This window comes from Pinus tabuliformis, chromosome 3_2 (assembly GCF_031772625.1).
Source record: "Pinus tabuliformis cultivar Carrire ecotype Pingquan chromosome 3_2, CPIR1, whole genome shotgun sequence".
Classification (NCBI taxonomy): Eukaryota; Viridiplantae; Streptophyta; class Pinopsida; order Pinales; family Pinaceae; genus Pinus; species Pinus tabuliformis.
Window position 1 is genome coordinate 808,884,020 of NC_142302.1, and position 27,539 is coordinate 808,911,558.

General features: G+C 34.2%; 3 pseudogenes; all 3 read left to right on the forward strand.

Annotated features, from left to right (window-relative positions):
• The first annotated feature begins 63 nt into the window (after positions 1 to 63).
• On the forward strand, positions 64 to 21,399 carry LOC149183071 (uncharacterized; annotated as a pseudogene).
• A 90-nt stretch (positions 21,400 to 21,489) lies between these two features.
• Positions 21,490 to 24,302, forward strand: LOC149183072 (uncharacterized; annotated as a pseudogene).
• A 195-nt stretch (positions 24,303 to 24,497) lies between these two features.
• Positions 24,498 to 27,169, forward strand: LOC149183073 (uncharacterized; annotated as a pseudogene).
• The last annotated feature ends 370 nt before the right edge of the window (positions 27,170 to 27,539 follow it).

Here is a 27,539-nt window from a genome sequence, read left to right on the forward strand (position 1 = left end):
TAAAATATTAAAAGAGTCGAGGTTCCTCATCAAGGAGTAGCACCTAGAGTGAAAGAAGTCGGAATGAGTGTTAGAACCATCTGTCCACATGACGTTGACCCCAGAGAAGCAAGAAGGCTAGCAGGTAATAACTCATACGTGTAGCCAAGAACCTCAATTAAACTCTATGGCTAGCAATTAAATTAGAAGTGAAGAACTCGAAGTAAGAACACATTGCAGTAAAGATGTTTTCCACACCGGGGAGATTCCAACCTGATTAAGGGTTCCATTTCGTGGTATGGGTGACACTGAAACAGGTGACAAGTTATCAAGTCAGAGAGGAACCGCTTTAGGGTTTTCAAAAGTTGAGTAGCTGTAAAAGAAAGAATAGCAATAACTACTTGAAATAAAATGTATTACACATGTAAACATGGGGGGCGACCACAACAAACATTGAGTCCATCTGCAGTCATTCCATATAAACTCGGACCCTGTGGTGATGCAAAAATAGAATCCATAAGGATTAATCTATTGAAAAACATTGATCATGCCATCGAATAAGGGTTCTTGAGGCTCTTACCAATGAAAAGTAGATACAATCTTGAACCAAACCCTCAGGCTCCTTTGAAGGTGGTTGCAGAGCATAGATGGAGGTAAGGAAAATGGCGGTTATGACGAGGAGATCGGGGGTGGGTCGTTACCCTAAACCACGTTGGCCATTTTGAGCCATTTGATGGAGAGCCAGATCGCTCAAGATTATTTGTGAATCCCAAGTGTTTGTAGACGTATTTCAGTAGAATTAATGTTGACTGTGCCAAAAGGGGGCTGATTTTAAATAGATGTCAAATTATGAGCAAAAGGTGTCAAGCTGAGAGGAGAAGAGTGGGCACAAAAATGTGTGCCAGATGTCAAATGGAGAGGAGAAGTGTAGACAAAAATGAGAAGTGAACTGATTCAAAAGAAAAGTCTATCGGCGTAATTATAGAATTGATTTGAGCACATTTCAAAAGTCAATTTTAGATTTAATACAACTCTAAAAAAATCAGAAAATAAGTTTTTGTGAATTAAAACATTTACGTGGCTAAATTAATTTATTTTATGAAAGTATGAGAAATAAATTTATGGGGAAAAATTCATAAAAGGGTGAGCATATGCTTATTTTTATTTAACATTATATATTTTATATTGGAACTAATAAGTATGCTTCTTTATTATGTTCGAAATTTATGAGGGCATTTTTATAATTTGTAGATTAAAGACTTGAGAGAGAATTAATGGAAGAGATGGAACATATATTTCATTTAGTGAAAAGAAAGATTAATGTGATTTTATTTAGGTATGTTATGAGAACAAAATATGAAACTAACTCTCAACAATATAAAAGAAGATGTAAATGCTCATTTCAAGGGGTTGTTTTTTTTTTGGGGGGGGGGGGGGGGGTGGGGGGGGGGGGGGGGGTGGGTAAATTAGAGGATGGCAGACTCGAGATGAAGGCTTATTATTTTTACATCCATAATGTACTTGCCTTAGTGGTTCTTCTTATTGTGACTATGAGGCTTTGATTAATAATAACATGATTCATTTCTTTTCTTTTTCTTCTTATGTGTTCTTCTTAACTAAGGGTTTATATTTTTTGGTTCATTGTGAAAGACTGATGATTTAACTTGATTATACAACAAACTTGGATGAAAAAATTGATTCAAATTCTTTTGTATACATGATCTTTAACAATTTTAAATAAGATTTTAGTCTAATTTCTTCAGGTTGAATTCAAAATGATACATGCTATATAGGATTTACTTACACATTAAACTTGGATATCATAAAAACCAGTTCGTTTATTCTATTTCTCTCTTAATCTTATTGTTGTTCTTCATTGTATTTATTTCACTAGTACATGTGGTTGATTGAGAATAATTTGACTTGATCATATTATTTAATCTCAAACACATTAATTTTATTTAAAAAAAAAATCCAATATTTTTATCTAGAAATAATTAAATCAAATATTCCAATTGTTTTGTTGTAGGATAAATTAATAATGATACTTGATGTCATATTATTTTTTCTACACGTATGAATTAGATGCGTTCAATTGAACTTCTTGTAGCTTCTTTATTTTCCATTCATTCTAATTTTAACTTTTACTAACCCTAATATCATGTGTGAATTATGATATATATTTAACCTCATTTTTTTCATGAATGATACTTTATTTAACTAAGTTTCATATGATCTGTGCCTACCACCTTTCTTTCCCTAAAATTTTATTTTATTTAAAACACTCTTTTATCATTAATCTAGCCTTATTATTTTTCTTTTAAAGAACATTTACTTAATTAATATTAGAACAGGGAATACCCATTGAGCAGGACGGAGGACAACCCTTGGCATCTGAAGTGGGAGGATTCTTAGAATCCACAATGAATGTGTTCTTTGTTATGAGAACAATCTGAAAACTAACAAGAAAAATTGCATTTGGATTTGATATTAGATGTATTTGTTTTTTAGGTCAAGATGAATTGTGAAGAATAATGAAATTGCAATTTTTTTTGTTAGTTTGAGCGATGATGTCCTAATGCTTGATCAAACCCTCTAGATTTATGGAATTATTTGAAATGTGCTTGAAATTTTGACAATAAAAAGGAAGATAAGAAGGAATATTTACACAGTTGCCAAAAATTTCCTACAACTTGTCTGACCTCTCAAGATACGTCAATACCTTTTCGAGGTTAAGATTTGTTATTTTTATTTTTTATGCCTCTATATTGGACTTACGACTAGATGTTTAGTTAATTGCATTGGAGCCAATGTTTGTGATGATTTCTGAGTATTTTGTTTAAGGGTAATGTAGGCTTTAACCCTATACAAAAATTGCCTCAATAAGAAATCTTCAAAAAAAAAACAAAAACAATGGCGAGAACATAGAATAAATATACAAAGATATTTTCCCTTGGATCCCAAATTCGGGATTACCAGATTGATTTTTCACTATATTCCTTTCAATGTTATAATACATATCTATACATGTCGAAGCATTCATAAACCCCAATCCATTAAACATGGATTAGAACATAACAGTAGTTCCCTTGACCGGATCTACATAATACCATGGGAAAAAAACCATCATGCCCAAAACCATGTGCAAAAACCATGCACTTAAACATAGGTAGGTTTTCCCACCATCTTTGGGTCTACCGGCTATCCTTGGGTCTACCAATCTATTATTGGGTCTGCATAAAAAAACAAAAAACAAAAAATTTCTCGGGGTACTGCCCTGGACCCCATGCAGGGGGGCTACCGCCCCATTGAAAAAACCCCAACAAGGGGGATTTATTCCCTTGTTTTTCCCGACACAACATACAACGTGTGAAGCTAGTCGTGGAAAGAATATAACACACACCCAACAATTAAGTTTTTTTTTTTTTTAGTTTGACATCCTTACCTTTTGGCTATATGGTTTTGTGCCCTTATCTATTGGATGTTTTGCACACATATCCTAATAGATTGTCTCATAGGTTAGAAAGCCCTAAAATATAAGTTTTCTAACAAGGACTTGCCTTCATATAATGCAACTAAGTTGTGTAATCAATGTGACCCTTCTTGAAAGGTTTAGAATTATTATGAGACTCCCTAGCCATTTGAGAGTGGGTTCATGATTATCTTGGTTTTTAGATTAATTTATTGTTTTGGTTGGTGGAGTAAGTCCATATGGAAATAATAAAATGATACTTAAAATAAAATATACTCCAACATTTGTGAGTCTTCCATCGTAGGGTTTTTTTCACCACACCTTCACACTTAATGCTAATCAATAAGTGTTCAAAAAACCCAAATTCTCAACCTATTTCTCATCAAGAATGTTCAATGTGCTACTAGGATCACGTATAATATTTACACTTCAAATTTTTAATATGTGCATAAAATGTGACGACATTGACCTTACCCAAACCAGTGATTGTAGCAAGGGAAACCACTATAATTTCTAATAGTGGAAGGAATAGGTTTTGTGACCTAGAGTCATTATTTTTTCTTCTAAAGGGAGTATGAGTTTCCTCTGAAATTTCATATTTAGAGTTAAATTGGTGTAGTATATTTCCATAAAAGGTTTTATAGTATTGCAATGTGGCCCTTAAACTAGGGACTAGAGCATTTACAACATAGGTTTGATGGGGGGGATTTAAGATTTCGGGTTGGTTGACAAGTATAGGATTTTATTTGTGGCATTTCATTATTTCTCTCTTCTTTTTCCCTCCTCTTTCAAAATATTTAGGTTGAGACATTTTTACCTCAATCTTGAATTCTATCCTTACATTTGGATGCTTCAATTGGGATTTAGGTGGAAAAAAGAGTAAATAGTTTTATCCTCCTAAAAATGTGAGCATCATATGTATGTATTTTAATAACATGAATCTAAGTAATGGTTCGGTTTTGTCTCCAAGAATTCACAATTATGGTTGATTCGCAAGTGTTCATCAAACATATCATTTTTCTAGGTGTAATAAGCTCAAATCCAACCTCTACTAGATTAATCTCAACTAACATAATTTGGAATTCCACCTTTGGGAGCTATACTATTTAACATCACCATTACACTGACGGTTAAGGTATAATACCAGAAGGTCTCAAGATGAATTCATAATACCTAACATTGCACAACATCCATATGATTATAAACTTCATAGAAAACATGGTTCATTCATACTTAAAATCCGACACTCTAAGAGATTATCACAAAGGAGGGACTTGGTTTTAATTACCAATAGACTAATAATAATAGTCAATTATCTTGGTTGAGAGCATCATATACAGTTCTTATTGCATAAGGACTTGTATAGACATTTGTTGTAGTTGGGTAGTGACCAATTACTTGGTTACGATCATTGCAACATTCAGGGATTGATATACACCCTTACTCAACAAGTATGTGAATGATGTGTTGTCACTCTATAATGTATTCCCCAATGATAATATAGTTTAAGAGGATCCATGACTCGTGGTGCCCTTACACTCTTACTATAGTATTAAAGAAAACTAACACTCTTGTTATATTATTATAGTATTAAAGGAGACTGTTGTTATCAACATTCACGCGGTACTTGGCCACCAATTTAGGGCATATTTTTCCACCATCCATCTTCAAATTCATTGTCAGTATTAATGACTATTAATGTATATTTCTCCAATTATGGTTGTTCCTACTATTACATGATACTAGACTAGAGCTACCACACTGTGAAGTTTTAATTAATGATATTATTATTATGTGGGAATTTTGTAACCTATAGGGAACATAATTTAAATCAAAGTCAAACTACTACTAGTTAGTATATGCCATGACAACCTCATTCATCCATGTCTCAAGATGTAATTATTTGTATAAGGTATGATTAAGGCTTTTGTATGCCAAATTTAGTAATATTTAACCTTAATCTTAATTATTTCTCTATTTACCTCAATCTTGAATTCTATTTGGGCTTCTATCGCAGACTATATTTCAATCTGTTCTTGAAGACAACCTTGTTTCCAAGGGCCTTGTTATATAATAAATCATAATTTTTTCAAGGAGTATCTATTTGAGAACAGTCTTAATATCTGACCATTACTGAAGTGAGGGAAGAGAGAAGCTAATCTTATTTATTTGTTCCCAATATAGAAATGCACCACTGAAGAATTTTCACAACACAACTTCAGGTGGGAATATTTTTTGTTGGAACAAAACTGTTTACTCAGCGTTTCATGTATATGTTGTTGATTCTTACTAACATATGTCTTTTGAACTTTTTGTGTGGTAGTCAGGAGGGTTTCAAATCTCTTGTTGAATATAATGAAAATAAAATGTTTGATGTGAAATTAAATGACATGAATAGTGCGTTAACAATTCTGGTTGTAGAGAATGTTGTTATTTCAGAGGTCATTAAAAATGTAAAGAAGAGCCATAAAGATTCAAACTTACTTGATATTGAAGTAGTGTGTGTATTATGGGGTGATATTATGGACATTGTAGAGTTTTCTAGAAAAAAACCATCAACAAAATTGAAATTTTTCATTGTGTCAAGTTAGTATTTAACATTTTCTCACTATGTATTATATTTTCCTTCCCCGTATGTGTTATGCCTCATCATATCATGAACAATATCTTAGATTTTTACTAAAATTTGAGAAGTATTTTCTTCTTGTTAGGTTCTTAATATGCTTAAAACGTTTAGTCAATACTAGAATGTAATGGGAAAATGGGTCCATGGATAATTGTTTTAAGAATAAACCCCATGGCTTGCATTTTTCTACTTTTAAGAATTATGTTTTTTTTTCTTACATCAATTTTTTCATTAATTAGCTTGAAAAAATATAATATGTCAATTTCGTAAACAACATTTATTAAAATCTAAATGCATTTGTGGATGCTTTGCTTCTTGCTATGAATATATTGTTTTTGCTTCTTTCACATATTTGTTTTGTTTTATTGATGTATATATGAATATTTTAACAAATTATCAATTCGGTAGACATTTTTATTGGAAATTAATTGAAAAATGTATTCATATGCCATATTGAATCCTTCAACCTGTGTTTCCATAAAGCTTTCATTCAATTTAAAAATTGTGCATGTCTTTTCTTGCCCATAAATATGGTTATACTGGCTTTTCTCACATATGATGCATCTTTTTAAGTGTTTTGTTAATGATCTTTTCTTTATCTCACTTGGAATCCATAAGTCAATAATTCATTCACGCTTGTAATAGACTGGATGTTTATTCCATTTTCCATCCATAGTGCTACAAGGATCAAGCTTAACAATCAAGGCTTGTATTTAATGTGGAAAGAGCTATCTCCTTTGAAATTATTATCTTGAACTTGCATTGTTTGTATGTAGTATGTGGGTATTAGTTATACATGTAATGTTTGTATCCATGGTTTTCCATCCAGCATGATGTACCTTTCTTGTACCAATATTTCAATTTCTATCTTAAATAAGACTAATATAAAATGGCTGATTAGTTACTAAAAAACGACTAAAATTTGCATAAAAACGACCATTTTCAGTTGGTAACCATAGTAGCTAAGTTACAGTATCTTATAACGCAACCAACTTTTAGTCATTTTTAGCTTAGCCATTAATTGGTTGTCTCAATTTTATCATCTAGTTATATATTTAGCCATAAATTTGGTCACTAATTTAGTCATTAATTACCGCAATTAATGATCAAATATACAACAAAGTATATTACTATGTGATTAACCGAGAAAACTAATTAATGACCAAAATGTTGGTCATGTTATAAGATATTGTAAATTAGCTACTAATAGCCATATATTTATGTAAATTTTAGTCATCCTTTTGTTGGCATTATGATTCTAGTTTGGCTCTATGGTACAAGTGTTGTACTTGATGGCAACTCACTCAAGTGGCAAAACTCTATTCAGGCTCTCAAAATGATGAAAATTATGAGGTTCGCAGGTGAATGGTTCAAAAGGTGCGGACCCGCAAGTTCGTCGTTCATGAAGTGCGGTCATACTCATAGGTTACCCGTTCAGAAAGTGCGGTCCCCCAGTTCACTCACTTCAAGGTAGAGAAGTGCACTCACGTGGGGTTTCTTATGTTTGGCCCGTGGTATTTAGCCCGTCGTTCATGATCCTATGGTTTTGGCCCGTGGTATAGGATCTAATTTAGCCCCGGTTTGGATCCCTTGTATTGGTTATTGATGGTTTTGTCCCATGGTGTGAATAAGGGTTTGACTATAAATAGGGAAGGAGATCACTTGGATGAGATATCTTTGAAAGTTGAATATCTTAAGATCTGAATTTAGGGTTATCAGTTTTAAAATCTAGATCTAAATCAAGGTAAAATTTAAAGGCGAATCTATTGCTAAGTCGTGATCTCTCGGGCGCATGATCAGATCTGTGGATCTGACTGTCTGTGGTACATTGGAGGACTGTTAATTTGGCCATAATCAGAGGTTCCCAGGCGATCTACAGCATGAGTGCAGCGGTACGCAGTACAGAAGAAGGCGCAATGCGGGTATACGCAGCGCAGCTGAAGGCGCAGTGCTGGTATGCAATACAGAGGAAGGCATAGTGCAGGTATACGCAGCGCAACTGAAGGCACAGTGCGGGGTATGCAGTACAGAAGAAGACGAAGTGAGGGTATACGCAGAACAGCTGAAGGTGAAGTGCGAGTATCCGCAGGCTTATATGGGTGAAGTTGCAGACCTATTTTGAAATATTTGTTGGCTGCCTGTTTTCTATTTGCTGCTGTGTTCTGGGTTTAGGTTACTGGTGTTGGTTTTCTATTTACAACATTCTGAGAAGTTTGGGTGCCTCATTGGTTTGATTGTATAAGGAGATTGGTTGATTCACATGTACTTGATGTTTATTTGATGTTCTTGGATCCAGTCTGAAAATTAATGAAAAGTGGTCCTTGAAAGAAAAGAAGTAGGGGGTTGTAGCTCCCTTCCAGGAGAGACTGGAAAACGAGAGAGAGTTGTAGCTCTTTGTAGGTTGCAGCCTGCATACTGGTAAAGGACTGCACCAGTACAAAATCATTGTAAAAGGAGTTTCTAATTGAAAGAAGATAGAGACATATTGCAGCAGGTGGTTTTCACCCACATTGGGTTTCCACCTTATATCTGGTGTTCTTTGGTGTGACTATCTGTTTTTCTTGTTCATGCTCATTATTTTATGGTACTGACATAATGGCAGAAGTGTCCTCAGACACGTAATTTTATTAATAAAAAAAAAACAATTACATAATTGATTTTGCAAGAGTTTACACCCGAACAACCAAACACTCTTGCAATGAGCTATTTATAAGCTCCATGTCCTAACTACCTCTAATTATGGATCACTTATTAAATAACAAGTGTCCATTTACAATAAATGCTATTCAAACCAACTAGCTAACTAATCTCCTAAAATAGAGCCTAAGATACGACACATTTGGAGAGTCATATCTAGTTACAACAATATGCTAATTCTAAAAGTCTCCATTAAATAATTAAACATTCTAGAATAATAATTATTAATTTAATATCTTAAATTAATAATTATTTTATTCTAATTTTATAACCTATGATAAAATTGTATTTTTGGATCATCTAACATTCCCCCCCATGATCCAAAGATACATTACAACAGATACCAAGTTCATCCCTGAACTTAGTAAATTTTATTCTGCAAAGCGGTTTCGTGAAAATGTCGGAGATCTGATCTTCGGAAGGACAATAAACTGGCTTGAGGACATCTTTGGCAATGAGAGATCTGATATGATGATACTTGGTGTCCACATGCTTTGTCTTTGAATGAAAAACTGGGTTCTTGGCAAGTTTGATGGCTGACTGGCTGTTAATGAATAATGATGTAGCTTCTGCCTGAGAAATGCCCAAGTCCTGCAAAATTCTGCGCAACCAAACAATTTCACATGTTGCTTCCCATGCTGAAATGTACTCTGCTTCTGCTGAAGAAGTGGCCACTGTAGCTTGTTTCTTACAACTCCAAGATACTGCTGTTGATCCCATGTTCATTAAATAACCTGATGTTGATGCTCGATCATCAATACTCCCAGCAAAGTCAGCATCAGAATATCCACCAAGTACAAAATTTTTAGTCTTTGTGTAAAGAAAACCAAAGTCTTTTGTTCCTTGGATATATCGAAGAACTCTTTTGGCTGCATTCCAGTGACTGTCTCATGGTTCCTGCATAAAACGTGAAAGAATACTGACTGCATAAGATAGATCAGGACGAGTATTTGTCAAATAAATCAAGCTGCCAATCAACTGTCTATAAGTTGTACTGTCCACCTTTTCCCCCCCTTCAAATTTTGAAAGTTTAAAGTTTTGCTCCATGGGGGTGAGAACGGGCTTGCAATCTTGCATGCCAAATCGCTGAAGAACCTCTGTGGCATACTTACTCTGAGAAATGAAAATATGATGTGGACGTTGGAAGACTTCAACTCCAAGATAGTAGTGAAGTAATCCCAAATCTGTCATCTTAAAACCTGCATGTAACTCCCTTTTTACCTGTGCAATATGATCATCATGGTTGCCAGTAATGATCAAATCATCTACATACATAACAAGAATTACCAGATATTTTCCCTGTTGTCACACATACAAAGTATCATCAGATTCACTTCGTTGAAAACCAACTTTCTTAAGGTATTCGTCCATCTTTGCATACCAAGCTCGAGGAGCTTGTTTTAATCCATATAAAGCCTTGATCAATTTGCAAACTTTATGTTCTTGTCCTTCAACTTCAAAACCTGGTGGTTGGGTCATATACACTTCCTCCTGTAAATCCCCGTTGAGAAAAGCACTTTTCACATCCATTTGATGAACTTTCCATCCTTTTTGAGCGGCCAATGCAAGTGTTAATCGGATGGTGTTCCATTTAGCTGTTGGAGCAAAAGTTTCTTCATAATCAATGCCTTCCTGCTGTGCAAAACCTTTTGCGACAAGTCGTGCTTTATACTTGTCATTTCACCCTTCTGATTATACTTAATTCTGTAAACCCGTTTACAGCCCATGGGTTTAACATTTGCTGGACAATCAACAAGTTTCCAAGTTTTGTTATCAAGTACTGCTTGATATTCTTCAACCATAGCCTATTGCCATTCTTTATGTTTTACTGCCTCTTTGTATGTGGAAGGTTCAGTAAAATCATTTGCGATCAAGGCAAAATTGCGTTCACTTCTATGTGCCCTTCTGGTGCCAGTTTTATTCTGTTCATTAGGCTTGACATCTTTCAAAAGTTGAACTGCCCATTTTGGAAGTTGGTGCTCACTTGTTTGTGCTTTTTTAAAGTCCCCATCATTGTAAAGAGGATTAATATAAACTGATGTTAGTCGTTCAGGTGATGAATGTGGAGAATCACTGTCAGAAGAACTACTGCTGCTTGGAGATGCGGATGAACTGCTAGAAGACCCAAATGATGTTGTTGATGTAGATGGACTGGATGACTCATCGTCAGAGGAAGGAAAATCAAGTTCATACCCATTTGGTGAAGTTGGTTGACTTTGCATTTTTCCATTTCTTTTACTTCCCTTAGTTTCTAATTTGTGAAGAAGATTTTCAATTTCTTCAGCACTCTTACTCTCTGTTTCATCAAAAATGACATCCCTGCTCACAATGAATTTTCCATTGGTCAAAAGACGATACCATTTCTTCTCATTAGAATAGCCAATCATTATGCATTTTAAACTTCTTGAGTCAAGCTTAGTTCATTTTTCTTTCGGAACTAAGGCATAACACACTGACCCAAAAACTCTAAGATGTTTAACTCGAGGTTTGAAACCAAACCAAGCAGTTGGAGATCTGTTTCTTAAGTAGACAGCTGTATGTATTGCTTCCACCCAATATGTTGGACTTAACCTCTTGAATGTTAACATGGATCTCGCCATTCCTAACAAAGTGTGATTCATTCTTTCGACTACTCCATTTTGCTGTGGAGTGTAAACATTAGTGAGATGTCGTCTTATGCCATTTTCACTGCAATAAGTTTTGAATTCATTTGAAGTGAATTCTCCCCCATTATCCGTCCTGAGAGTACCTATATTTTCTTTGACTTCATTTTCAACAAGTTGGCGAAAAAGTTTAAACTTATCAAATGCTTCTGACTTGTTCTTCAAGAAGTAAACCCAAGTCATTCTGCTGAAATCATCAGCGAATAGTAAGAAATATTTGCAACCACCAAATGAAGTTTGTAGTGGACCACAAACATCACTGTGAACTAGTTGTAGCCGCTTGTTTGCACGCCATGAACTTGTTGGAAAACTTTCTCGATTTTGTTTGCCATAAATGCAAGCTTCACATTTTGCATTTTCCCTTTTGAATGTGGGAAGTCCTTTAACCATTCCTTGTTTCTGCAATTGAGAAATACTCTCAAAATTCAAATGTCCATATCTTACATGCCATAGTCTCATAGGTGAAATACCTGTAGTCACTTCCCCTGCAAAATCAGAATACCTTGGAATAACTGTCCCTTTCATCCGTAACAGTTTTCCATCTTCATAACCTGTCATGACTTTTTTCAATTTTTGTTTCACTGAATTAATCTTCACTAAACCGTCTTCCATAATCACCTGATGTCCTGCTTGTTGAATCGTGACTAAAGAGAGCAAATTTTTCTTGAAACTGGGTACATACCATACATTGGAAATCATTTTTTCTCCAATTTCAGGGAGAAAAACTTTTACTACTCCTTTTCCATAAGGAGTATGTTTTGTATCATCAGCAAGAAAAATTGAATTAAGTTGGCATTCTTGAAAATTCCAGAAAAAATCACGTCGACAAGTCATGTGCTGAGTTGCCCCGGAATCCAAGATCCAGGCATCTTCATAGTCACTTCTAAGATGAGATGAAATTTGTGATGCTGGTGAGGAAGTAAAAACATATTCTGAGTTATCTTCATCTTGATCATTTGCAAATTGTGATGAATGCTGCTGAAACTTGGGAATTTTATTAAGTGAAGTTCGACAATCTTCAGCATAATGGCCAACTTTGTTACATCTTCAACATACAATTTGACTTAAGTCTCTTCCTCTTCCTGAAGATTGTCCTCTGCCTCTGCTCTGACCTCTATTTTGAGATTGTCCTCTACCTTGATTATTATATCCTTGTCCTTGAAAATTTCCTCTTCCTTGGTTGTTTCCTCCTCTGTTGAAATTGTTGCCCCTGCTTTGGCTTCGACCTCGATTATGTGCTGCTTGATTCTGATTCCATCTGCCTCTTCCCCGAGAACTATCTACTGATGACTTACTAGTGCTGGCTTCTGTGAGAAAAACATCTTCACCAACTTTCTTCTTCTTCCCAAAAGTTTTATCATGTTGACTCAACATTTCACAAAGCTCATCAAACTTTAGTTTTTCTAATTTCCCAGTTACTTGTAAAGTCTCTAAAAAATGCGTATAGGAAGAAGGAAGCCCAACAATTACAATTGTGACCATAAAGCTATCATCAATTGCGGGAAAACCAGCATTAATAATTTACTGCCTAATATTCTTAATTCTGGAGAGATATTCAAGAATATCACCATCTTCAGTTAATTTTTGTTGCAACAATTTTAACTGTAGATCAACCTTCTTTGATTCAGGTTGAGTATCAAAGAGGTCTTTAAAAGTTTTCAAGGCAGTCCATGCATCTAAAGCATTTTCTATATGGACATACATTTCATCATTCACAGACGATTTAATAAGAGCTAAGGCTTTAGCATTCTTGATTTCCCATTTTGCCAGTGCATATGCATCTGTGGGTTTATTCGGCTTAGCATCTCCATCACATATTTCCTGCCATAATTCATTGTAAATGAGTGTGCTTTCGATGAGACGATGCCATGTTTTATAAGATTTGGTGCCTTCTAGTTTTTCGGAATCAGAAAACAAATTAATCAACTTAGACATTTTAGCGTTGAAGCGTCGCACCAAGAATCAGAACAGAAAGGACAAGATAGTCAACACAACACACCACGCAAAAAAAAACATGATCTATCGGGGTTTGGCCTTGACCCTCAAATAGTCGTCAAAACAGGAGAAAATTGACTGAGCTTTGCACTTGGCTCTAGTCAATTTCTCAAATTTTTACAAGGCAACTTTCAAAATTTGACTTTTACAATGGTGCTTTTGCACAATCTGGTAAAAAAAAAATTACCCCCCCTCAAAGTAAAATTACTTTGAGTTACAGTTATCCTCTTTAAAAAATTACAAGTAAAATCTCCTTATTACTCCAAAACTTTACAAATCCTTATTTCTCCAAATATTTACAAAATTAAAAAATATTTCTAATTGCTGGCATGCTGGCTTGTTGCTGGCAGGCTGGCTCACGCTGGCTTGTTGCTGGCAAGTTGGTTCACGCTGGCTTGACGTTGGGTTTGCTGGCTTTCTCATGGCCAAATTTATCAATCTAAATCCTCTTGTTCATTCTTCAATCTGGATTGATGAAATGGAACAAACTGAATATTCAATCGAACTTCCAAGGTGACATAGATGTTCTGTTCGAAAATTTGCCCTCTGAAATTGGGCACTCTTTTCCTCCAAATATTGTTGTCTATGCAAAAATGCCACGCATGATTTTGTCCAGGTCTAGTTGATATTGCTTTTTATTATCTGCTTGATTTGTGTTATTGTCCCCACATCGGCTTCTTCCTCGTTCATTTAATGTACTCTGAAATTTCGATCCAACGCCTGTGGGTTATGGGCCCACGCAAATCTGGTACCATTTTCCAGCAAACAATTCCTCCATTAATCGATACTTCATAGAATATTAAATTCTGGTAGTCTTGCTCCATTCATGGTTCTGCTCTGACTTCCAATCGGTCTCTGCTTGACCGGATTTAACATCTGGCTTTTTAAACATTTGTTATGTCATCGATCCATCTGTTTATTGATGACTGTATCATCCAGCCTTTCCAATGTATACACAATCTTATCAAACATTCAGTGATATGCAGAATTAACAAACCAAAGGTTCACAAATCTGAGCATTTCCTACGCATTATTCAACAATTGAGACCTCATTTCAACAGTTAGAGATTAGCGCAGAAAATATATCAATGACCAGTTACTGCGTCTTTTACCAAACTCGTTTCTTACTGAAACCTTCCACAGATCAGATTAGTGCAAGGGAGGTCGCCAGTTCAATAATAAAACAGAGGCAAATATTTGATAATAATAACAAATATTTTCAGATTTAAAAAATCTAAAATCAATAATAGATTTTTCTTCTTTTCTTTTAAACAAAAAACTGGATAATTTCCATACCAAGCATTTGTTGATCAATTCAATGGAGTTTTCCAAGAACTTGTAGAGCTGGAATCTCCTCAAATCCACTGCAGCATTACTGGAGCTCTGATACCACAATAATGGCAGAAGTGTCCTCAGACACGTAATTTTATTAATCAGAAAAAAACAATTACATAATTGATTTTGCAAGAGTTTACACCCGAACAACCAAACACTCTTGCAATGAGCTATTTATAAGCTCCATGTCCTAACTACCTCTAATTATGGATCACTTATTAAATAACAAGTGTCCATTTACAATAAATGCTATTCAAACCAACTAGCTAACTAATCTCCTAAAATAGAGCCTAAGATACGACACATTTGGAGAGTCATATCTAGTTACAACAATATGCTAATTCTAAAAGTCTCCATTAAATAATTAAACATTCTAGAATAATAATTATTAATTTAATATCCTAAATTAATAATTATTTTATTCTAATTTTATAACCTATGATAAAATTGTATTTTTGGATCATCTAACATGACATACAATATCTGAAGAATAATTCAAAGTATAAATATATTGAAAAGAATTTGATAATACTGATTCACCTCCCCTCTCAGTATTATTTCCAACACCTTTCAAACCAATTAATGACCAAAGAAACATGACTAACTTTTAATCGTGTTATAAGATACTATAAATTAGCTACTAATAGTCGTATATATGAAAAATTTAGAAATGATTTGTAATAAAAAAATTATCATTTGCAGTAGTCATTCTTCTTTTTTTTGGTAATTTCATATTCATTATATAAACTACTAATATAGTAGTTTTATATCAATTTTAGGTGTTCATTATTAATTAACATAAATTAATTAGTATGATTTTGCGACTAAATAAAAAAAAATGTCATGCAATGTGCATGTTCATCTAATATGATAACACAAAGTTACATATGTTAATTACAAGACTAAATAATAACAAGTACAAATAAAAATAATTTCAACCACATAAATTTTTTTATATAAAATGCGAGGTATTACAGTATGAGTTTCGAACTTAATATTGGTTGGACTACAATTTACACATGAAATCTTGTTTCATCAATATTTCAAAACATTATCACTGTGTTGGCAAGACATTGCAAGTGAATTCACCAACTCTGAAGACTTGATGATTGGTCTCTATGTGTGTGTCTTATATAATATCTATTTGTCTCTAAGGGTATCACTAGACCCGTTATCTTCTCTCTCTCATTTTGCATTTATTGCTCATGCTTCTTCAACTCCTGCTTCTTACCATCAATATTTAGTTCCTCTCTTGAAAATGAAAGAAGATACAATGAAGAGTATAAGACATGAAATACGATGAATACTTGAATATAAACTAAAGTAAACTATAAAATATTTACATGAGATATACCTCAACATCAACAATGCCAATGCCATTTCCCCCCATAAAAGTCGAACAAGTTTTCTTCAGTTGGAGATAGTGGCCATTATGTAGCCATATGACCTGTATAAACAAATAAAATAAAATATCATCATAAAAAAGAACATCTTAGTAACTTAGTTATATTCAAACTTAAGAGAAAGCTTAGGCACAATCATGACAACTAAGTTACATGTTAAAAATCTCAGGTTGTAGATAACTTGTTAAAACAAATAATATGAGGTGTGATGTTTAACTCTTGTCGTTTTATTTGCAACAAAATTTCATTCTCTAACACGTGAACTTGGTCAAGTATATAGACAACCTACGCTCAAATAACAACATGAAATTAAACTTGTTTAATAGTCATGAAAATAGTTTAACGCAAAACAACTGAAAAGATATCAATTAATATTGTGTAATACTATACTCATCTTCAAGCTCTGAATGTTTTTTAAGTGGACATGATACCAAGTATTTTCAATTTCATAGTTAAAAGACAAAACAAAATCAAAAGAAACATTCAAAATACAATCAAACAATAAAGAGAGGATATCATGGAATGAACATTGCAATTATAAGAAATTTGTTTACCTATCCACCAGTGTCTTGTCTAGCATTCCTAAAACATTTGCTTGCCCAAAATAACCATGAGGTGAAAGAATCACAACATTAAAAACCATAGGAATCCCTACTAGAAACATTTCCAAAGTTGATGGCTCAAGTGCCTAAAGGATCTCCACTAACAAATGAATCATATGCAAGACATGCTCTGCATTGTCTCCCTATCCTTTTTCCAATCCCATTTCCTGTAACTTGCCCACACTAGAGTCTAGTAACAATTTACTGAAGGCATTACTTTTTTTTTAATCTTTTATATCAATAAACATTGAATTTGATTTGTTTCAGGAACATATTAATTCATATTTAAAGCCTTCCTCTCATGAGAAGGTATCAATCTTGAAGTAGGACATCAGAAAAATTGACCTTATTGAGGTCCTCAAACAATTCCTACAATATCAATATTTTTCTTGCTATGATATCTTGGGTAGAAAAAATAACATATTTGCAAAAGAAAAATCCATATATTACTTGTGTTGAAACTTTTTATATGGTGTATTTGTAGGCAAATTTTTAAGATGTTCTTTTGCCTTTACCAAAGAAAATTGTAGCTTGGTTAATCTCTACATCATTTCATTCAACATCAATTTCTGCAAGATAAATTTCACACATTGTTCTTTGCCATTTCTCAACATGCTACAAATGATAAATTGAAAGTCACATAAAACCAAGAGAAAACCCTTTTTCTAACCAAAACAAACAAAAAAATAGTGCCTCTAATAAAACTTCACACCTCAGAAATTACTCTGCCATATGCTTGGGCTAAATTTGATATTCTTTGAACCATATTTAGGTCATACTTAATGTGATATTCATATTTTTACCATGATGTCAATTTGGTGTTAAAAGCAATATATAAATCCAGGTTATTATCAGTGAAATTCAAGTATAATTCAAAAAAATATAGTGGAGAGAGAAACATCTTCATAATTAGGCTTCTCTATTTTAGTTTAATTTGAATTGAGTTTGCATTTGAATATATAATTTTCTATAAATAAGTGAAATAGAAAGATGAGAATCGAAATAGCACAAACAATCCCAAACCTTCCTTTCCTGGTTATCCATACCTATCTCCTAGCCTTGTTAAAATATTGTTCTTTAAATTATTCAAAGAGTAGAATGAATTTGCTACAAAAAAAATTGTGGTCATCATGATATTAATTATCAGCTCCACAAATAAAGTTTTCAATTGGGTTTATCTCTAGTGGTTGTGAGGAATGATTGTTATACTTCCCACCCAGTTTCAATTTCCATAAGTGATGCGTTGAGCTCACAACAAGCATATTGGTGTAATGAAATTGAACCTTGTTGTTGACTCGCATTCAACAACACAAATCTTTTGGTCACCATTCTTTCTAATTCACTCCAAAAATAATTTTCCAGTTGCTACATAAGTGATGTCATAGATGCAACTTGTGAATTATTTCCTAGCATATGGCTTGTTTCATCATGGTCTTCATCTACCTTACCAAAGCATTCAACTTATTTCTTTCCTGTATTCAATAAAAAATGTATGTGGTATTGACAAAGCTAATTCAACTAAATCGCCCATTTTCAGCTTCTGATAAGGTTCACTAATCATTTTTTGATTCACTCTTGGCTACAACTCCTCTTGTATTCGCAACCCATAAGATGTAAAAAGTGAACTACCATAAGTTATTTTGCTAGAAAATCCTTCACAATCAAATTTGGAGGTAGTTCTTTTGAAGTCAGCTATTTAACAGCAATATGCAATCCTTTATTCATGAAATTGATATGATGTTAGAAATTTCAAACAACATACATAAAAAAATGTGTAAAATATTAGCAAATGAATTTCAAAACAAGAAAATTGCAAAGAAACTACATCATAATATCGTGTTTTTAAGAATACCATGCTCACTTTATCATCTTCCAACATAATTAGAAGGAGACTATCATTTGTGCCACATGGTGGGCTACAAAATGTATCCATATGTGGCAACCATCTTTATGGGAAGGGAAAGGGCAAGGTGGTATCATGTTTGCATCCTAGGGAGATAACCATAGTATAGTGTCCATAATCTCACTGTTCTACATTATCACCCATCATTCCCACTCAAGCATCTGAACAATGAAGGAAGAGTGTGTTTCTTCACCCTCCTTGTACCTCCAATGTGCAACAACTCCAAACTCAACTTGTTGATGCATTTCTTTAGTCTATATTTGTATTTCTAGTGGAAGACCATCATCCCCAAAACCAACAGTATGCAAATACTGATACCTAAAGCATTTGGACCATAACAAGTGTTAGGAGAGTAACCCAAAAAATCCCATTGGTTTGTGCCTAACCTAATCTACAAATGATGTAACTTCAATAGAGCAGAATGATGTATATCCCAAATCAGGGAAAGCATAAAATATATATCCTTTGCATACACAAATGTAGTGCTAAATTAAAATTCCTATATTTGGGGAGTGGTAGCAATGCAAAATATTTTTAAATGGGATGTTGATGAATGATGTAAGTAGAAGCATCTATTATCCAACATATCCAATGGAATTTTCAAAAAAATTAACAGTGTCTTATCAAGAAATAATGCAAATTATGACACCGACACCATGCAAAACATGTTTATATGCCACCATGAAAAACTTGTTGATATGATTGGTGATATGCCATTTAAGTTGTACATTCTCCTATAATACCTCAAAAAATCCATCCACAGATTTGTAGCGATTGATTTGAATTCCCTCTCTCACAAGAAATTTCAGCATCTAATTTTCTACTTCAAAAAGTATGATGATCATAAAAATGGGGTTTTTTAAAAGAAACTTAGTCTCCTATACTACCACTATATGATCTCCCTTCTCATAATTTATTGACATCCTCGAGGCTCAATCCTTTCATCTTAGGAACAAAAGCAAGGACAAAAAGGGATGCATCCCCAATAATAGCAGCTAATATTATAAATCTTTTGGATGTGCTCAACACATTAATAGACGATAAGAACCTCTACGAAATAATTAAATTAAATTAAATATACAAAAAGCTATTGCAACAATGTGTCTGCACATACTTCTATATTTTGAAGCATAAATTTCGGAATTGATTGTCCATGGAATTGCTCCCATTCACGGTGAGAAGAAAACTATATAAACCACACCATGAACAACAAGCCAACCATGGCTAATTGGACCTACGTCATTGTACCAAGAGCGAAAATGATGGGAATAGTATTTCTTAGGTGTTGGCCTTTTTATTAATGAGGTTTGAGGTTGCTAGTTCTACGAAAGCCCCTAATACGTCACCCAACCTTATCATTTTTTCAACATGACATATGGGTTGGGCAAACACAAGCTAAAATGGGACCCTAATAGGGAAGGCCTCGTACTCTGTTGAGCTAAACAGTAAACTGAGACCTTGTAGGCTATATAGAGCTATTCAAATAATTGATTTTAAACCCTATATGATCTTTAAATCCATAGCACTTGCAACACTACCCCTGCTAAGAAGGCTTAAAATTCGAAATAGTTTAGGGACAAGAGTGCCTTTTTTATTAGTGAGATTCATGCCCTCTACAAGGAAGGACAATTGTAGAAGGTTGAGGCTATTGATCTATTAATAGACATGAAATCGTGAGGTTTCTCTCCCAATGCTATTACATATAATACACTCATTGATGATCCCGCAAGAAGGGAATAATTATAAAAATGTATAAAGAAAAAGAGCTTCTTAAAAAAATGTTGGTGAAGGGATTATTTCCTACCTAGGTTACTTACAACACTCTCATTGATGGTTACTGCAAGGAATGAGATGGGGCTGTCGCATTCAAGATGCTTGAGAAAATGAAGTAACATGGCATTTTTCCCAATGTTGTCACTTATAATGAACTAATCTATGGACTGTGCAATGAGGATAAGACTGAAGAAGATTTTAACCTGCATGGTGAAATGGAAGAAAAGATGTGGTACCTAGCATTATTACTTACAATGCACTCAATAATGGACTTTGCAAAAATGGGTAGACAATAAAAGGGGAATAACTCTTAGATGAAATTATCACAAGAAAAGGTTTGGTTCCCAACATTGTCACATACAACACACTAATTCATGAATACTGCAAAAAAGGTGAAATGAAAGAGGCTTTTCGATTGCTGGAAAGTATGATTAAGAAAGGTATTCATGCCAATGTCTCCACATACAATTCCCTAATTAATGGATTTTGCAAGATAAGAAAGATCAAAGAGACTAAGAAACTCCTTGATGAAATGGCAGAGAAAATATCAAAGCTAATGTTATTACATATAATATATTGATTAGTGCCTTGTGCTAGAAAGGAAGAACCCCAAAGGCTAACAAGCTCTTGAATGAGATGTTGGAAGTTAGGCTAGCTCCAAATTACATGACCTATAATACTTTGATGAATGGTTTCTGTGAGGAAGGTGATATTAAGTCGGCTTTGAGACTGCACAAGGAAATGGAAAAAAGAGGTCGATGGGCTAACATTGCAACATATAATGTACTCATCAAGGGGTTGTGCAGAAAGGGAAAAATGTAGGATGCTAATGAACTTTTGAATGAGATGTTGGAGAAGGGTATGACCCCTAATCATGTCACCTACAAGGTAGTTCGGGAAGAAATGATTGAGAAAGGTTTTGGTCCTAACATTGAAGGGCATTTTACTTGATATTGTCTTTAACAACATAGAAAACAATTGAGTTTCTTGTTGTCAGTGTAATATGAGGCATGCGTGTAGTTGCTATATGACTATGCAATTATGAGGTAACTATTTCAATGGTATTTGAAGGAACTTCAATGCATCCAGTGAAAACAAGAACTAGATTCTAAGTGAACAACAATGATGAAAGGGAAGATTTTGGCTTTAAAGGGTGCGATGTCACATAGGGTTCAACTCTATTTTGGTATACTACACGGTCATGTTGTAAAATAACTTAGATACTCTATTTTGGTAGTTATCAAAGGGAAACTCTTCTAGGGAGCTTTTCTATTTCAAATTTCCCCTTAATGTATCTTCCATGTCATGTATAAAATATTGATTTTCCAAGGTCTTTTCCAACAAAAGAAATAAAAGATGGTTATGTTGACTTGTTTTTTTCATTAGGATAACTTATTATCTATAACCGATGTTGATTATATTTAAGAAAATTACCTGTGCAAGTATTTGAGTTTGAAAACTAATTTGGATATTTATGTTATATTGAGGGGGTGGGGCATGGTTTCGAAGGTCAAAGATAATGGTGAAGATTTAGAGGAAGGAAAAAAACACAGAGACACTTGGTTGAAGGTTGAAGTTTGAAGAAAGTTTAGAATGATTTTTTTTTTGAAGAAATATATGTGACATGATTTAAGATTTTTTAGTGGCACCTTGGAGGATAACGGATACAACGAACAACAACTCTCAAGTTTGGTATTTGATTTTGGGTGATGGAATTCACTTTTTGGCACTAGGATTTTTCAGTCTTTGTCTCATTTGCAAGTGTTCCTGGTCTAAGTCCAGGAGCATATTTTCTCTTATGCTAATATAGAATTTTTCACAAACAGATTGGAGATACGTTCTTAAATGGAAGTGGATAGTTTATTATTTTCTGAGGACAAACAGGACTGCAGCCTAGTGAATCCTTTTGGGAAATTGAAGTCTTGGGTTCTGTCTCTTTTGCTTGTATTTGGTTTCACTGGTATTTTCTTTTCTCTTGCAGGTTGAAGATGTATGTTCCAAGGGCTTAATATTGGATCTCTGAAATCGTTTTGACAAAAGAGAATAACCCTGGAGCTCAACCAATGTCTTTATGAACTATACTATTGAATTTCACTCAATTATTTTGTATTGTTTGCAATCTATGATCTAAAGAAAATGTGAAGTGCCTATTTGATATGCGACCTCAATTGGAGGCACAGTTTGCTCGAGTATAGCAAACTCCAAGCTCTAATCTATTCACACATACTTCTATATTTTGAAGGATAAATTTTCGAATTGATTTTCCATGGAATTGGTCCCATGCCAGGTGAGAAGAAAGCTATATATAAAACCAAACCACAAACAACAAGCCAACCATAGCTAATTGCACCCACATCATTGTACCAAGAGAGAAAATGATGGGAATAGTATTTCTCGGGTGTTGGCCCTTTTATTAATGAGGTCTAAGGGCATTAGTTCTATGGAAGCCCCCAATACGACACCCAACCTTATCCTTTTTTCGACATGACATATGGGTTGGGCAAACCCAAGTGAAAATGGGACCCTGGTAGGGAAGGCCTCGTACTCTGTTTAACTCAACAGTAACCTGAGGCCCTATTGGCTATATAGAGTTGCTAAAATAATTAATTTTAAACCCTCTATGATCTTTAAAGCCCTAACACTTGCAATAGTACCCATGCTAAGAAGGCTTGAAATTCGAAATAGTTTAGGGACAACAGTGCTTTTTTTATTAGTGTGATTCATGCCCTCTACAAGGAAGGAAAATTGCAGAAGGAGGCTACTAATCTATTAACAGACATGCAATCATGGTGTTTCTCTCCCAATGTTATTACATATAATACACTCATTGATGGTCACTACAAGAAGGGTATAATTGGAAAAATGTATAAAGCAAAAGAGCTTCTTAACGAAATGTTGGCGAAGGGATTATTTCCTACCTAGGTTACTTACAACACTCTCATTGATGGTTACTGCAAGGAAGGATATGGGGTTGTTGCATTCAAGATGCCTTAGAAATTTAAGGAAAATGGCGTTTTGCACAACGTTGTCACTTATAATGCACTAATATGTGTACTGTGCAACGAGGATAATACTGAAGAAGCTTTTAGCCCGCATGGTGAAATGCAAGAAAAGGGTGTGGTACCTAGAATTATTACTTACAATGCACTCATTAATGGACTTTGCAAAAATGGGTAGACAATAAAAGGGGAAGAAATCTTAGATGAAATCATGAGAAAAGGTTTGGTTCCCAACTCTATCACATACAACACACTAATTGATGGACACTGCAAAAAAGGTGAAATGCAATAGGATTTTCGGTTGCTGGAAAGTATGATTAAGAAAGGTATCCATGCCGATGTCTCCACATACAATTTCCTCATGAATGCCTTTTGCAAGATAAGAGAGATGAAAGAGACTAAGATAGTCATTGATGAAAGGGCGGAGAAAAATGTCAAAGATGATGTTATTACATATAGTATATTGATCAGTGCCTTGTGTTAGCAAGGAAGAACCCCAAAGGCGAACAAGCTTTTGAATGAGATGTTGGAAGTTGGGCCAGCTCCACACTACGTGACCTATAATACTTTTATGAATGGTTTCAAATATGTGAGGAAGGTGATATTAAGTCATCTTTGAGATTGCTTAAGGAAAGGGGAAAAAGAGGTCAATGGGCTAACATTGCAACATATAATGTACTCAACAAGGGGTTGTGCAGAAATGGAAAATTACAAGATGCTAACAAACTTTTGAATGAGATACTGGAGAAGGGTATGACCCCTAATCATGTCACCTACAATGTAGTTCGGGAAGAAATGATTGAGAAAGGTTTTGTTCTTGACATTGAAGGGAATTTTACTTGGTATTGTCTTTAACAAAATAGAAAATAATTGAGGTTCTTGCTGTCAGTGTAATCTAAGGCATAAAAGAAGTTTCTTTGTGACTATGCAATTATGAGGTAACTATTTCAATGGACTTTGAAGGAACTTCAATGCATCCAATGAAAACAAGAACTAGATTCTGAGTGAACAACAATGATGAAAGGGAATATTTTGGCTTTAAATGGTACGATGTCACATACATGGAAACTCTGTTTTGGTAGATTGCAGGGCGATGCTGTAAAATAACTTAGATACTCTGTTTTGGTAGTTATTGCAGGGCAACTCTTCGAGGGAGCTTTTCTATTTCAATTTTCCCCTTAATGTTTCTTCCATGTCATGTGTAAAATGTTGATTTTCCAAGGTATTTTCCCACAAAAGAATCAACAGATGGCTATGTTGACTTGGTTTTTTCATTAGGATAACTTCTTATCTATAATTGTTGTTGATTATATTTAAGAAAAATACTCTCTCAATTATTTGATTTTTAAAATTAATTTTGATGTTTATATTATATCGGAGGGGGTAGGGCAGGGTTTTGAAGGTTGAACACACTGGGGGAGATCTCAAGGAAGGAAAAAACATGGAGACACTTGGTTGAAGGTTGAAGGAAGTTTTGAATAATTTTTACTTTTGAAGAAATATATGTGAAATTCTTTAAGATTTTTTAGTGGCCCCATGGAGGATAGCTAATACAACAAACAACAACTCTTAAGTTTGCTATTTGATTTTGGATGATGGAATTCACTTTTTGGCACTGAGGTTTCACATTCTTTGTCTCATTTGCAGATGATATTTGTTTAAGGCCTGGAGCATATTTTTTCTTGTGTTGATATGAAATTTGTGACAAACAAATTGGATATAAGTTCTTAAATGGCAATGGATAGTTTATGATTTTCTGAGGACAAATAGGACCGCAGCCTAGTGAATCCCTTTGGGAAATTGAAGTCTTAGGTTTTGTCTCTTTTGTTTGGATTTTGTTTCGCTGGGATTTTAGTTTCTCTTGCATGTTGCAGATGTATGTTCCAATGGTTTAATCTTGGATATTTGAAATGATTTTGACAATATAGCATAACCCTAGAGCCCGACCAAAGACTTTCTGAACTGTACTATTGAATTTTGTTGGCTTATTCTGTAGTGTTTGAAATTTATGATCTGAAGCAATGTTGAAGTGCCTATTTGAGATGTGATCTCAGTTGGAGGCATAGTTTTCTCCAGCATAGCGAACTCCAATATCTAATTTATCTACACATACTTCTATATTTTTAAGGATAAATTTTGGAATTGATTTTCCATGGAACTGGTCCCATGTTAGGTGAGAAGAAATCTATATATAAAACCAAACCACGAACAACAAGCCAACCATAGATAATTGGACCCACATCATTGTGCCAAGAGTGAAAATGATGGGAATAGTATTTTGCAGGTGTTGACTTTTTTATTACTGAGGTATGAGGGCATTATTTCTACCAAAGCCCCCAATATGGCACCCAACCTTCTCCTTTTTTGAAATGACATATGGGATGGGAAAACCCAAGGAAAAATGGGACCCTATTAGGGAAGGCCTCATACTCCATTGATCTCAACATTAAACTGAGGCTGTGTTGGCTATATAGAGCTACTAAAATAATCAATTTTAAACCTTATATGATATTTAAAGCCCTAGCACTAGCAACAATACCTCTTCTAAGAAGGCTTAAAATTCGAAATAGTTTAGGGACATCAGTGTCTTTTTTATTAGTGTGATTCATGCCCTCTACAAGGAAGGAAAATTTTAGAAGGAGGCTACTAATCTATTAATAGACATGCAATCGTGGGGTTTCTCTCCCAATGTTATTACATATAATACACTAATTGATGGTCACTGCAAGTAGGGTATAACTGGAAAAATATATAAAGAAAAAGAGCTTCTTAACGAAATGTTGGTGAAGGGATCAATTCCTAACCAAGTTACTTACAACACTCTCATTTATGGTTACTGCAAGGAAGGCAATGGGGCTAATGCATTCAAGATTCTTGGGAAAATGAAGCAAAATGGCATTTTGCCCAATATTGTCACTTATAATGCACTAATATGTGGATTGTGCAACGAGGATAAGACCAAATAATCTTTTAACTTGCATGGTGAAATGAAAGAAAAAAGTGTGTTACCTATCATTATTACTTACAATCCACTCATTAATGGACTTTAAAAAAATGGGCAAACAATAAAAGGAGAAGAAATCTTAGATGAAATCATGAGAAAAGGTTTGGTTCCCAACTTTGTCACATAAAACACACTAATTGATGGATACTGCAAAAAAGGTGAAATGCAAGAGGCTTTTTGGTTGTTGGAAAATATGATTAAGAAAGGTATTCATGCCAATGTCTCCACATACAATTCCCTCATGAATGGATTTTGCAAGATAAGAAAGATGAAAGAGACTAAGAAATTCATTGATTAAATGGCAAAGAAAAATGTCAAAGTTGATTTTATTACATATAATATATTGATCAGTGCCTTGTGCCAGCAAGGAAGAACCCCAAAGGCTAACAATCTCTTGAATGAGATGTTCGAAGTTGGACTAGCTCCAAACTAGATGACCTATAATACTTTGATGAATCGTTTCTGTGAGGAAGGTGATATTAAGTTTGCTTTGAGACTACACAAGGAAATGCAAAAAATAGGTCAATGCACTAAAATTGCAACATATAATGTATGCATCAAGGGGCTATGCAGAAAGGGAAAAATACAGGATGCTAATGAACTTTTGAATGAGATGATAGAGAAGGGTATGACCCCTAATCACATCACTTACATTGTAGTTTGGGAAGAAATGATTGAGAAAAGTTTTGTTCTTGACATTGAAGATAATTTTACATGAAATTGTCTTTAAGAACATATAAAACAATTGAGGTTCTTGATGTCAGTGTAATCTGAGGCATGCGTTCAGTTGCTAAAATGAAATTATGAGGTAACTATTTCAATGGGCTTTGAAGGAAAAATGCATCCAGTGAAAACAAGAACTAGATTTTGAGTGCACAACAATGATGAAAGGGAATATTTTGGATTTAAATGGTTATGATGTCAGATACATGGAAACTTTTTTATGGAAACTTTGTTTTGGTAGATTGCAGAGCATTGTTGTAAGACAGCTTAGATAGTTTGTTTTAGTAGTTATTACAAGGCAACTTTTCAGCAAGCTTTTCTATTTCAATTTCCCCCTCAATGTTTCTTCCATGTCATGTGTAAAA